Source organism: Corvus brachyrhynchos, unplaced genomic scaffold, assembly GCF_000691975.1.
Source record: "Corvus brachyrhynchos isolate BGI_N302 unplaced genomic scaffold, ASM69197v1 scaffold22, whole genome shotgun sequence".
Taxonomy (NCBI): domain Eukaryota; kingdom Metazoa; phylum Chordata; class Aves; order Passeriformes; family Corvidae; genus Corvus; species Corvus brachyrhynchos.
Window position 1 is genome coordinate 6,441,017 of NW_008238355.1, and position 15,468 is coordinate 6,456,484.

Below are 15,468 nucleotides of genomic sequence, written 5' to 3' on the forward strand. Positions count from 1 at the left end.
CAGTCCCAGAAAATTCTGTACTTACAGGTGTTCAGTTATTTACAAACCCATGCAAATGCAGCCTTCTGGATCATGATGTATCATAGATGTATTCAATCATAACTTACCATGCACTTCAAGCAGTATCTTTGTAACAGAAACTGTCTCATGAAATGTGATCAACATTCTAAAAACAGTCCAGAATTTGTATAGGATAAGTCAAAGTCTGGCTAAATAATTTTTCTGCCTCTCTTTATTCTTTATCCTTTATTGTTCATCTCACTTCCCACCCTCGTACTCAGGAGAAATCTTGAAAAAATCCTTTGAAAACTGGACTGCAGATTGCCTTGGGAGGGCAAACTCTGACTTGTTCTGGTGCAAGTGTAGCTGTAATGTTGGTGTTAAAGGCCATGCTTCTGTTTCTGGAAAGTGTTTGTTTACCTTCCTATGCATGCAGGAGTTTAATTGTGGTTTTAATGGTCTGCAGATATGAGAAAAGTGAATTTTATAGAAAGATTACAGGAGGGTTCTATTCCAATTATAGTGAACTGTCTAATAAAAACATTATCTCCCCCTACAGATACGCATTAAAAGTGTGCTATGATTCATAAGAAATCTTAGCAAGTCTTTCACCTGAGCATTCTACCTGTAAGGGCTCAATTCAGTTGGCCAGAGAGGTGCATTGATCCTGTTTGCATTACTCTTGGGCACCTTGCATGACCTTCTCCTGCTGCTCCTCATAGCTTTCTCCAGTACATGGACATTTTTAATAATGTAGGGCAGCTCCAGTGTAGCTGTGTGCTGGTGTTCAGATGTCCATAGAATGTGTAGGTGCTCAACATCCATACTTAATATGAATGCCTGGAATTTTGCATGAATGAAAATAAACAGATTGGTCACTAACAGTGATTTAGAAATAACTGCTGTGATTTTCCTTCAGAATCCTCACAACAGTATCTGCATTACGGAGCTTAAAAGAGCACTTCCATGACCAGTAGATTCAGGCCAGTGCTAATAAAGTGTCTTGTAACATATTGTTCCACTAATTAACCTATAGCAAATTTGAGCAAATGTTGAATTAGTCCAGAGTTTCCTCAGACTAATAAAAGGAGCCTTATCACAGGGCTTTAAAAATTGCTTCCTCTATCCTGCTGGTGTTTTTGCATTTTGGCATTCAAAAATGCATTCAGTTATAAAGACAGCATCACTAAAATTGCAGTTGTAGTTGATCAGCTTTGCATCGTTCCTCTAAATGACTCAGTGATTGACACAGGCAAGACTTAATATATCTTTTGCTGCTTTGTGACAGCTGATGACCAAACACTATAAAGTTTTAGCAAATACATGCTGTTATTCCTTTCTTACCAGTAAAAATTTACTGTTGGCTTAGAAGTTAGGTCTGTCGTTTACTGGGCTTGTAATTTCCACCCCTCTCCCAATTTTCCTTGCAGCAATGCATTCAGAACCACTGTTACATGAAATGGAAGGTCATCAAATGATGTCCTCGAAAGTCAGTGGTATTAGCTTGTGTGTGCTTTTTAAGCTCATACCACATAAAAAGAAATCACTACCTCCTCCATGAAAATAAAGATTTGTGCTTAAGTAACTGTCGGAATGTAGCTATCCATGCACCTTCGGCAAGCGCAGAACATTTTAGCAGCCAAAAGTTGTGCAGAAAAGTGCTGCCTTACGGAATTTATATTTTATGTCCAAAAACTAAATCAAAATACTTTTATATAGATAATTGAGAAGCCTACTGGGAAATGATACCACCACCAAGTTTAAACACTGTATTATGGGAATGCTGATTCCAGTCATGGATTACTCATGTCTAGGCAAACAGATAATTTGACATCTGTATATATATTTAGCTATTTCTTGTCATCTTTGAGGGATAAGCACTGATTACATCTTTATTGTAAGGTTTTCAGATGTCATCTCATAAACACATACTGTCTTGGCAATTACTACCTCGTTCTCTTGGTTCCATCTGGATTATTAATGAAATCCACTCTTCTCTCTGAGGACAGTAATTGTTCCAGTGTCTTAGAGTGACTTATTCTGTGCAGGTTAGTCAGAACTTAGTAACAACCTTTACATCATTAAGGGAAAATCCTCCAATCCTGTGGTTTCACTGAAACAACATGCTGAGAAGCTATGGCTGTTTGCAAATTAGGATTTAAAGTCCTCACTCCTAACCTTCAAAGCTGCATGCTAAAGGATATCCAGCTGTTCTAAAACATGCACCATTGACACCTTCTCCAAACACTAGCAATACAGAGGTATCATGCCTTTTACACACCAGTGAACCAAATCAATAGATGTAAAAATCTTTGTGTGAAATAGGAAATCTAAATTTGTTCATTTTCTTTTAATTTGATCACATTCAGTGAGTGCAATAAAAATGTGCTTTGCCCTTTTGAAGGTGCTGAACCTTAAGCCCCCTAAGCAAGATACTATCCACCAAAAAGTGCCTGAGATCATTTGTGACAGAAGCTAGTAAAAGTGTATACAGTCAAAAGATTTTTAAAAATGTAATTAGTATTGTATCTAGCATTCAAAATTCTCCTGTGGGCATGGTTTTCCTATGAGTAAAAGAAATTGGAAAGTAAAAAGAAAATTATACAAAAATTATGCATTATTTAATTAAATTTAAAATAAAACTGTATCTTTTATGGAAGGAATCAGCACACACCACAGAAGACAAATAAAAGAGGTTCTATTTAAACTTCTTCAGTCACTTGATGACTGTATACAACTCATAATTTACTACTAAACGTGAACCAAAATGTGCCCATCAAGTGCCTGCTCCAAAGCACAGATAGTAAGTCTGATTCTATTTTCAATTTACATACTTGAACTAAAGACTGGTCTCTTGTTAACTGAATTTGGGACATTAAAAGCTTTCGCCAGTATCTTTTTAGGCTGTTTTTCAAGAGATCCTGTTTCCAATACTGTGTTGAACTGGGATCTCTGAGCTGCTGTAATGTTTGTTTCAATACAGAGCAGTGTTGCAACATAGAAAGATGCTGACACGTTACTCTCAACTCATAGTAAAAATGTTTATTTCATCCTGTGTCCAGCAAAGCAATGGAGGTAGGAGTGCTTCCCATTGAAGAGGCCCATTTTATTCCATGACAAATTGTGGTTTTCCAGTATTAAGTAGAAAAAGTACCCATTCAATAATAAGCCTCAGACATCATCACTGTGGAGTTTACTGAGTTTTAAAAACAATAACAATTCAGTTTTTTGGATTCCCTTAGAAAACCTTTGTAAGTAAACTGCAGAATAATAGAAATGGCAGAAAAACAAGGAAAGGTTGACATACTTGAGTCAAGAGCTATCCTTCTACAGGAGTACTAACCCATATTTACTCTGAAATCAGCAGATTTAATGGATGGTGATGGAACTGGGGACAGAAAATCCTCATGAATATAAGTTTACTTAAGTAAATGCATACTGACTTATAAGTGTCAATTAACATAATGGCAGGCTAGAACGTGTTTATGTCTGCTACCAAACATTCAAGATTTTCTGCATAAATTCAATTTTTTAAGCTAAAACCTCCCACTGAAGTCCAGTCTCCAGATAGTGGTTGCACGAACTCACAGAGTGAACAAAAGAACATCTCTATCTTTTGAAGGTTGTTTGATTAATTTTATTACTCATCTGCCTTTGGCCATACATCTTGAAGATTGGTGTGATGCCAAAGAATCATTCAGAGCAGGGGGAAATTTTTTTACCTCATTATCTTCCCTCATCACTGTGAGAGACTGAACTGCTGAGGGATAATGACTCAAAACATTCTTGCAGTTACTGGAGGCTGTGTGCTTTGTTGAAATGGAGGAGGTGAGCTGCTGGGTATTTAATGGCTAATCTCTGATCTGATAAGACAGAAAGATGGGCTATGATTGAGATAAAAGATGGATACTGTGGAGACAGGATGGTGCCTCTTCTCATGCTAAGTTATCCTCCCTTGCACAAACCACTGTGTTTTGGGGCTTTTCCACCTCCCCTCTCAAAGTGCTGGGACCTTCATGTGTGGCCTGAGGGTGTTCATCTCTGCCAATGGGGCCATAGTGGGCCATAATTGACCTAACTGAGCTGGTGTGATCGGCAGCTGTGCTGTCTTAGAAGGTGTAAAGGACTTCCGAGGTGTCCCATGATCCACAATATTACATCATCCACTGTGAAGCTGCCCACCATGGGGAGCTACCTGGTCCTTCCCACCTGAACCTGGGTTAATATAAACCCAATAGATAGTGTGTTCTGCAGATTTTCCCTGGGATGTTTCTTGTGAGAAATGAGACAACTCTTAAAAAGATTAATTTATTGAAAACAGAAAAATTGAAAAATTACAGAAATTAGAAAAATATAAAAATTTGGGATCCTATAGCTCAGTAGATGGTATGCCCCAGGAGCGCAGGGATTTGAGATCTTCTGGCTGAGACAGCACTAGACCTCAGGTAGAGAAAAAGAACTTGCAGTGCTGGGCTGACTTTAAAAAAATTACTAAAAGCCCTTTAAAAGGGGTAAGGCTTTTAATGCCCAGCACCGATGTCTCCCACAGCTAGTCTGGAGAGAGCAAGCGGGGAACAAGAGAATTTCCCTTTGATGGATCATCTCCATCCACCAATGGCTCATCCTTGTCAGGGGGGTGGTATTAGTTGAGATAAGGGAGTTACAATGCCTTCATTAAAATTCAGGTATTCAGGTTGCCGGGGAGCTTGCCTGCAGAGTAATGGCGCTGTAGCTAAAAATAGCTGCTGGCTATTAGACTGGGTGGGGGGTTTTTTTGGCCTTGGAATCAGAATGCCAGTGAAAACCACCTACAAAAAAGTATTAAAATACATCCAACACATCTCAAAACACTTGTAAAAGTATACAGTAAACACAGGAAAGGTAACTCTTATGGTGTACAAGTGGTTTGAAGTTTGAAATGGGAGCATAAGTTGGTGATTTTTAATTAGGGAATTTTTAATTGGGAAGGGTGCAACTCTCTTAATAAACTATTTTGAACAATTGAAAACACTGATCATGGAACTGGATTTTTGTACCTGGGCTGATGGGTTAATTTTAACATTCAGTTTAAAAATATTTAACTCAAAATTAATTAATTAAAGCACTTAATATGCAAAGATCAAGCACAAATAGGGATTTCATGTGTGACATTTCTACACCACTTCTTTGAGACTTACCCCACCACCATGATAGATTTGGCCTGTGAGCACCACTTTGACCAGGGCTGCACAACCAAGTCTTGTCATGGGGCCTACAGGGAGTGAGGTCTTTGTACTCTTGTCCTTTTTTCTCTCTTTCTTTATTTTCCCATGTGCATGACCTTGGGTGATGTTATTACACTTTGATATTGCAGTGCTTCCATGTGGTTATATTACTGTAGGTAATAATAACCCAAATTGCTAAATACCTGTTTTCATTTGCAACTGAATTGTTCTACAACAAGCCCTACATGTATATTTACAAAAACTGATCATTCAGTGTCATTTTCTCTAATTTGCTGCAAGGGGTTTATTAACAAGAACCCTCTCCTTCTGCAGCAAATAGTGGCAATCACATATGCTGATCCTTTGCACATATTTTAGCTATTGAGAACTGTGGATTAAGCAGGGATTTCCAGCCCATAGATCAAACACAAGCCTTTTGGAGTGCTGGCCTTTGTTATTGCCCTCATGGCAATGCTTTTTAGCCTTGGAAGGGAGCAGTAAATACAAGGCCTTGAGACAGCCATCACTGACCCTGGATTAAGTTTTACTATTTAAGAAATTTAGACTACATCAGTAAGTAGTTTTCATAGTCACCTACTGCACCCCTGATAGCCCATAAAGATAGGATTCTGTAGCACCATTCACCTGAAACTAAAAGAAACATTGGAAGAAAAATTGACCCCATCTGGCTGAATACCTCCATGCACATGCTGCAGCCCAGTTAGAACGTATGGATGGATCCCCTTAGAAACATCTGGGTAAATTCCAGAATTAACACACTGCTGTCAGAGTCGTGGAGTTCAGTCAGCTACAGGCTTAGTGACTCATCAGTGCCACTGGGACACTGTGTAACATTCCTGAATAAATCACAACACTCTTCTTCCTCCCCCATGTTTGTCACTTCATTGAGGAGCAGCCTGGGGAGCTGGAGCTGTTTAGCCTGGAGAAGAGGAGATTCACGTGGGGCCTTATCATTCTCTACAACTATCTGAAAGGAACTTGTGGCAAGGTGGGAGTTAATCTCCTCTCCCAAGTAACAAGTGAAGTGATGAGAAGAAATGACGATAAGCTGTGCCATAGGAGGTTTAGATTTGACACTAGGAAAAAGTTCTTCACTGAAAGGGTGATCAGACATTGGCTGCACAGGCAAGTGGTGGAGTCATTTTCCCTGGAAGTGCTTAAAAAGCATGTGGATGTGGCACCTGAGGACACAGTGTAGTGGTGAGCACAGCAGTGCTGGGTTATTGGCTGGACTCAATGATCTTAGACATCTTTTTTAACCTTAATGATTCTATGATTTTGTGTTCTCCAACATGGCATGCTCTCTCAGTGGGGAAGGGTGGATTTGCATTTTTTGGATCAACATGTCTTTCATTGTTCTCTTCAATGAGAGAATTTTGTCTCTGGTCATAACCTTTTGACATAGGGAGCTGTATGCATTCAAATCTCTTGGGTTGCCAGCATCTACTGCTGGGTGTTATTAAATGTGGGAATGTGGCGGTGAATATGTGATGGTCCCTATAACACATGGTGTGAGAGACTGGACTGTTAAGAGGTTAATGGCTTAAACGATCAACCACTCAACCACCCAGATGCAGAGAGGGTGCACACCCTTTACTGGAGGCTACAGCTGGGTGTTGAACAAGATGAGCAGAGAGGCTGATGAGCGGCAAATCCTGTAAGGTGGGGTAGAGCTTGATATCAAGTCTTGTCCACAAGTAGCTCAGCTGAGAAAACTCCCCTCTGGAGAAGTACCAGAAGATTCACATGTAGCCTGAAGGTATTCATCCCTGCTAATGAGCCATAATTGACTGAACTTTGCTGATGTAAGAGGCAGCTGTAATGTCTTTGAAGATGTCACAAACCATCAAAGGTTCCTGAAGTGTCCTGTGATCCAAAGTATTAACATCATCTACTGTAAAACTCCCTGCCCCACAGGAGGTACCTGGACTTTTTCACCTAAATGCGAACAAATATAAACCTGGTGGTCTCTCTGTTTCTTGGGCTTCCCCCAACCCCAAGGGATCAAGACTGACACCATCAGGATCCACAGAGTGGTGATAGTTTTCCATCTTACTCTGTCTCTGTCATGCTCTTTCTCTCCCCCTGCCCTCTCTTTTTCTTTCTATGTCTCACTCTCTGCCTCACATTTATTGCTAAATATAAATCTTACTGATTCAGCATATGGTCTCATTTGCACTTTAATTTGGTAGAGACATCTCTGTAATACTTTTAATACCTGGATCTTAACCTGTGGGTCTCAGGCTGACAAAGCAAAGCCTTCCTCATCTCTCACTGAGATTTGCTAGGAAAGGCCAGCTTTTAGGTTGCACTGTGTTAAGGGAGGCCCCTCCTAGAGTATATAATGCCCTTGCAGGTGCCCCAATGAGCAGCAGTTCTGATGAAAACCAGAGCATAATAATGGGTTCCTGTGGCTCCAAGCCATGGCCTCTTCTGACCACAACATCTGTGGAGGAAGTTGATGCCTCTGTTAGAAGCCTTCAGTCTGAGAATGGCCAAAGCATAATAAAGACTCTTAAACTACCATTCTGTTCATACTCATCCCAGTCCCTAGATTCTTTCCAAGTCAGTCAGTCAGAAGCAGATAACGTGAGAATGTGCTGGAAAACAGCTGGGAAATAAGGTAGGCAACAGAGTATCTGGAAAGCCGAGGACTCTTAATTTGTCCTCCCAGTTGTTGGATGGACAGTTTCACTGACCAATCCTAACTCCTTTACCTTTCATTGCTAGGAAGAGAAAACTCCCCTCTCACTGCACCTTCATTAGAGGGGAACAATTGCCTCCAAATTTAATGCAGTCCATATTCAAGTAAGTCTGTCTGGAGACAGGAGGGAGCAGGGTCTTTAGGCTGATGTTACTGAGGGGGAAAAAATCCCAGCCTTTTTTAGTCATAAGCTTACAATTAATAAAGAAATAAATATGTCTGGATGATGGCCACCTTCCAAAGTCTTGCAAGAAAATAGGTGCATTCATAGTGGTATTAATCATGCTCAATCTATTCCGCCTCTCACTGCAAATCAGTGCAGTTTTCAGCTAACAAGAATGGGTGCCCTACTTGAGCAGACAAACCCAGGTAGGAGAGGCACTTAGCATGGCGTTACCATCATTACATCCCAAGGTTAAAGGCAATGAAACTCCAGGAGCAGCAAAGTCAAATCAGTTCAATTGTATGATTGTTCATACCCATGAAGTGGTGAGGCTGGCAGGGGATCCAGCATAAAACTTAGGACTTTGCAGAGGAGCTCCTTTAAGGTAATTCATTGCCCTCTACAGTAGCTTAAATCAGAAGGGCTAGAATGGTCACAGTAAATGTGGTTCCTGACATTTCTAAAGAGCAATATTAGTGATAGCCAGCTGCTAGGCCAGATGCCAAAGATGCATTACGAGCACTTGATTTTAATCTAACTCATTCCCAAGAAATAGAATGGATTTGGCTTTGAGCAATGCGATAAAAGATAGATTGTAATTAATGAAGCGGTACAACTTAATAACATAAGTTGACTCCCACTTCCTTCTCTCCAGTATTTTTACTGTCCAAAAACAGTTCTTTTGCTCCCTTGCTTTTACAAGGGACATGTAAATTGTTAATTATCAATCTGTGAGCCATTAAAGAAGCTGCTTTTGCTTTCTCAGCTTGAAAACCAAGGGGGAAGGATAATAGGTTTGGTAAACAGAGCTGTTCAGATAATGGAGAAATTCAAAGAAAAGCTATCATAGAGCCAGCATGGGAGCTTGGTGCCATAATACTTTTAGTGACCTCACTTCAACATATAGGTGGGAACTGGAATTCAGAACTTAGATAAACAAAAAAGAGTCTCTTTCATGGGATGTTCCAATTCAACATGGCCTAGAACAGAAAGAGGTGAAAGTATATATTTCCTTTTGCCTTATCATTTGAACAGAGGGCACAGTGCCAGAAATAACTACTTAGTGTCTGCATTTTTGGACTTTACACTAGCTAATGAAGTAGAGTGCATGGAACTGCAAATTCAAAATAGAAAAATAAAAGGAATACAGTATCTAATAAATTTTAATATATAAAAATATTTATAATAAGAAGTGATCATCTAGAGTTCTCTCCTCATTAGATGGATTCAAAGAGCATCATGCATAGAAAACATTTTTGCTTAAGCTTGAGCTTGGAAAATTGTAGAGACTGACAATATTTAGAACAGGCTTCATGCAGTTCTATAAGCCATTTTGCAATCTGTAGGGAAGTTCTGATCTTCCAAGGAGAGGAAGGGGATGTAATATTTCCAAACATCAAGAATCACTGAGAGGCAGTTGCTAAGCTGTGACAGTCATAGGGCCCTGGAGAGTACTACCAGAATCAAGAAGACTGTCAAAATCTCAGTCCTTCTGGGACCTCAGCCTGGATTCAAACTACAGGCATGTCCTCACAGGGCATCTAAACTTGCCTTAACTATTGCATCTGTATTCTCAGCTTCAGGCATGCTCTAGTAACAGATGTAGCTCTGCAAAAGAAAAGAAAATAGACTCTTCACACCTACCAGCTGCTCCTCAACGGGGATCTACTTATTTTGTGTATTATACATCACATTTCAGAGCTCAGTAGCCAAGCAATGAGCTTCAGCTGTTCAAAAAGCCCCACCTCTGTAGCCCCATTTTGAAAGCTGCTGCAGTAATCTGAAAATACAAATACTTGATTCCTTAAGCCATTACAGAAATTTTGTCACCACATCAGAAGACTTACTTTAGCATGTCCCTGTGTGAAACAGCAGGCTTACAGGATAACGGTTTGGGAATTAGCTAACTGCAAGGCTGTCCTTCCTAATGTTGCAGGGTTGGAAATAAAAGATCTTCACCTTTCTCCTTCCCACACACTTTGCTTTCTTAATCTTTCCAATTTTTTTTGGTCTTTTCCTCAACTGGATAGTAAACATCTATAAGGATTTTTGGTTTTGGCCTGGTTTTGAGGCTTGGGAATGGGTGATATTTTGGGGGGTGTTGTTTGGTTTTCTCTTTTTTTTAATTAACACATATGCTTGTTAAAGGTAGCTGGTTTTACAGTATCTTAATTGGAAAGCTGGCACCTGCGCAGTCTATAATTTCATCATCATCTTCATGGATCCTGCATGATGTAATTGGATGCCACTTCTGCACCCTCGATTTACATTTTCAGAGGAGAAGAGAGTTGGGATCTCTTTGAAACCTTTTATTTCCTTTCCACAGTTTCTCTTTCCACAAGCCCTTGAGCCACGGGCTTTCTTGCTATGCATGGACAGGTGGGTGGAATAATCTGTGAAGAAGGGCTTTGTACCCAAATGTAGCAAAACATAGGTGCCAAATTTGCAGTTTATAATCTAATTTATTAACAACAGGCATAAGAGTCTCCGAAAACCATTGGAACAGGAATTTTTTTTCTGGTTTTTTGTTTCTTTTTTCTTTTCTTTTTTCTGTGCCATTGAGTCTGCTTATTTATAAGAAAACAAAAAAGAATCTAAACTCATGTTACTGGAGTACTTGGTTGTGTAAACAGTGCTGAGTGGATGTGGTGCCAAGAAGCTATAGGATATGAGATTTGCAAAAAAAAGTCATCCTGTTTTCTCATAATTCAAGTCCAGCCTCACATATTTGGAAACCAACTGCAACTGCTGTGCAAGTTATGTGACTGATCCTAAAAAAACAGAACCAAAAAGCTTAACTCTCAAATAAACAGAGGTCCAATGAAGAGGTTAAGCTTTGCCAGATGCTATTAATATTACTATCAATATCGATATAATTTTCTGATTGAAAATGCATTTTTTTACCCTCTGTATTATTTCAGTTTAGAGGTGGCTGTTTAGCTTGTTTACCTTTCCAGAACAGAAGACAATTTAATCACTTTGTCCTACCATTAATGTCTGAGTGCAGGAATTGCCTCCCTCAGCATTGAAATGCAACCTGTGATGAAGAGCACATCAGATTTTTAGTATTTTTCAGCAGCAAACAAAGGGCACTATTCTTTACTCCTGCTTTACATGGAGAAAGAGCCCAGACTGATCCTTAAGTCTTATTTACAACAATTTTAGCATAGGAAAAATGACAAAAAAAGAAAGAAGGAATGAGATGTGGCAAACAAGCATGTGAGAGGTTCTTGAAATGATTGAAGTATGGGCACTCCACTGTTTTTGCTGGGATGTTTGTTTAATTAATTAAAGCAGGTTCCCTGGAGAATGAAGGGTACCCTCATGCTCTGGAAGGATGTTTATGTGCTGCTCCTTTAAGATTTAAGGGGTCTGTAGTGGTTGAAAACCAGTCTGGAAGATTAAACCCCACTCAAGCTGTTCCCTTTCCTCTGCCCCTTCTGATGAAGGAGGAACACTAGGAGAGATTATAAATTGGAAAAACAATTTACTGAAAATCACAATATCCATAGCAGTACTACTAGCAAAAAAACCCAACAGTATACAAAAGAGAGAGGGTGTTTTATTCACAAAAGAGTATGCGCCACCAAACTTTGCCCCTCATCTCCCCATTTCCAAAAAAAAAGAAAACCAACAAAGAACTAGGACAAAACTACCCCCTTGGGAGCTTAGGTCATCTGTGCCATGCTGCCCGCTGTTTTCTCCAGACACTGCTCAGCTGTGTTCAGCAGTGTTACTCAGCTGCTTCTGCTCCAGCTGGGGTTTTTGGGCTGCACTGTGGCTCTCCTGGTGTGGTGGCTCTCTCCCACTGCTGAGGGCAGTCAAGAGTTCTCCCAGCAGGTCTCTGCAGTTTGGAGCAGCAATGCCTGGGGCTCTCCAGGCTGGCACAGGACACTCTCCCACTGCAGGTCTCCTTGTTCTGAGCAGCCATGTGATTCTGACCCTGGTCCCACACATTCTCCAGAGTGAGCCACGCAAAATGGCAAACTTCAGCTTCTGGCCCCGTCTTTGTCCTGCCAAAACCACACCACCAGCTGTGACCTGGGTGGTATTGAACAGACAGTGCTAAAAGATTCACCCCTTTTGTCTGTAACCAGGACAGGGTTTGACAAAAAGAAGGTCACATAGGCAGACCTACCAGGGGTAAGGATTCTGTTTGAAATACACCATTCCATAAAGGACAGAGAGAATGTTTTGATATTTGCCAAAGTAAAGCATTCATTCATGTGTAGTTTAGTATTTTGGTCACACTTGGAACATTGAATAGAGGGACTTTCTTTTCTATAGTAGATGATTCTCTGTTTTACCAGAGCAATTGGGTCATCCTGTCACTGCCCCTGAGAGAGAGTTTAGGTTTAGTTTGGTCAAGAAAACGATCTTGTTCTAATGGGAGTTACAGCACTCACAGCAGGTATTGACTGGAAGATAGCAATCCCAGTGAAACAGCTGGAAGAAATTTCAAAGGAGCGCTCAGGAGAGACAGAGGAAGTTATGCTGCCTGCTTCTGTTGAGACCTGGACACCTAGAATGCAGGATTTATAAACTACAAAGACACATTACAGAAACCAGAGATGAAACCAACAATTACTGAGACTCTCCCTATCCAATAAAGAGATAATAAGATGACTGAAGATGTGGACTAATTATCATGAGAAATGTGAAATCAATGAGCAACAGAAGATAGAATACTAATTAATGAACTACTTAACCTGTAAGCCAATGAATACCAATTCCTTTGTTTGCTAAAATGTATAAATAGTTAAATGTTTTGATAACTGATGTACGTGTTTTGTGGAACAATTCCCATGTACCCCAACATATGGGGAATAATGTCAACTGCCTAACCTAACAAACTGGTGACAGAGTTTATTTTGTAGGTTTTGGTGACAAGATTCATTCTGTCATGGTATAAACCAGCAACCGAGCAACACAGAATTACTCGCTCATTCCCACACCAGTGGAATGAGGGAGAGAATTGGAAGAGTGAGTTAGAAAACTCATGGCTTGAGATAGAGACCGTTTAATAGGGAAAGCAAAAGCCAAACATTTAAGCAAAGCAAAAGGAGGAATTAATCTGCTACTTCCCCTGGGCAGGCAGGTCACAATCAAGAATGCAGGGCTCCATCACAGGTAACAGTGACTTGGGAAGACAAATGTCATAGCTCTAAGCGTTCCTCCCTTTTTCCTTTTTCCCATTCCACTTTACATACTGAGCGTAATGTCTTATGGAATGGAACATCCCTGTGGCCAGGTGGGGTCACCTGTCCCAGCTGTGTCTCATCCCAGTTTCCCATGCACCCCCAGCTTACTAGTCAGTATGGCAGTACAAGAGGCAGAAAAGGCTCTGTATAAACCCTGCTTAGCAATGACAAAAACACCTCCATATTATTAACACAGTGTTCAGCACATATCCAAAACAAAACCTCATACTAGCCACTCTGAAGAAAATTGAGCTAAATATGGCCAAAATCAGCCCGCATGCCCAGCAGGAGTGCTCTCTTTCTACTTTCTTCTTAAATAGAATATCGAAAAGAATACAACACCAATTTACCAGTCAGAAGTTCTCTCAGTTTAAGTGCTGTGCATGTTTTGTTGGCCCAAAGTAAACTGCTGTCCTCAGTTTGGCACACCATAGACCTTTGCAGAAAACCACTCTCCTTCTGTGCCACTCAGGGGTTGTTTGAAGTCAGCCATAGCCCCAGTTTGCCTCAGGTCCACAGGTCCCAGGCCCAGCCACATGGTCTCAGCTCATATCATTGGGGAAATACATAAGTTGGGATCTAGAGCTGTTACAAAATGTGTCAGAAATAGGGTGAAATTAGAGATAGACAAACCATCATGACTGGGCAGAGTGTGCTCTTACCAGTTAATGTAGGATAACAAATCGGGATAAGCAGATGATGTGTCAGCTATTTGACAGACACAGTCTGGAAAACAAAGGGATGAGCAGGAGCATTTCTAGGTGAGACAAAAGTGAAGTCCTGCACATGGGATGGATGGACCTAACTCCATGCAGCTGTACAGGCTGGAGGCCAGCTGGATTAGAAGCAGCTTTGCAGGAAATGGCCTGATGTTTTTAGTGAAAAAAAGGATTTGTGATTCTACTTTTAAGTCAAAAAAAAAGCTAAAGGAATTAAGAGAGTGACTTTGTGGTGAATAGGGTGTCTGGGCCCCCATTGCACCTCAGCCTCTGTGGTCTCTTTCCACTCTCCTGTAGCAGTTAAGATGCACCTGCTCTGACACAGTGCAGCTGTAACTTGGGTCAGGTTGCTGTGAAGAGAACCATGTGACAAAGGGTCTTTTGGGGTCCCTGTCACTTATCTTGAGGGATGAGGCCCTCAAGCTTGCTGTTTTGTCTTCAGCTGCTCCATGCCTTGTTAGACCCTGACCTACAGCTTCTGTTTCATGGTGTGATATCAGACCTGCCTCCTCACTGCAGCATGATATAGCAATCGGAGCTGTCAGCAGCGAGAAATGAATTAACAGGCAGGAGTGAAGCCAGCACAAATTGTAGCTAGAGTCTTGTAGGGGCAAGAGGTGCAGCGGACACAGGTTGAAACAAAGGAAATTACAGTTAAATATATTAAAAACCAAAGTGATCAAATACTGGAACTGGTTGCTGAGAAAAGTTGTGAAATCTCCTTTGTTGGAAAAAAGCAAAATTTACCTCGGAAAGGGTATGAATGACATCTAATTGTAAATGCTTTGTGCAGAGAGTTGGACTAGATGAACTTCAAAAGACACTTACAAACTGAAGTAATCTATGTTTATATGAACCAAGAATAGCCCTGGGTGTTATTTACTCTACAAGGATCATCTGAGGTCAGTGAGAAATGTAATTAGCAGCACAAAGGTCATTGAAGGTCAGTACATTCCCATTGCCTGACCAGGAGTTATCTCAGGTCAAACTCAGAGATGGAAATCTATACAAGAAGTCATGTAAGGTCAATCACAATCCTTATTTTTTGCCTGACATCTAAGGGTCTAGTCAATCCAGTCAATTTCACTGGGGTAGTTTGAGGTCCACCCGAGTATCAGTTCAACATGAAAGTATCCCACATATTTTCTCCAGGGTCATCTGACATTAGTTTGATATACAAACAGTTGACAAGAGGATTATTTGAAATTAACAAAGTCCTTGTGTGGTGCATAGGAGTCAATTGAAGTGAGCCTGAGATCCATTTAGATCACCAGAGGTAATTTCAGGCTTTTGCAACCTGAGGTCAATTGACATCAACATGAGAGCCAAGTACCTATCTGGAGGTGTTATGATCTGATTAGCGAGAGATGACTGCTCAAATTAAGGTGCAAACTAGACCAAACACTGTTTTAGCAAAACCAACTTTATTTTGTAATATTAAGTGAATAGGGGAAAG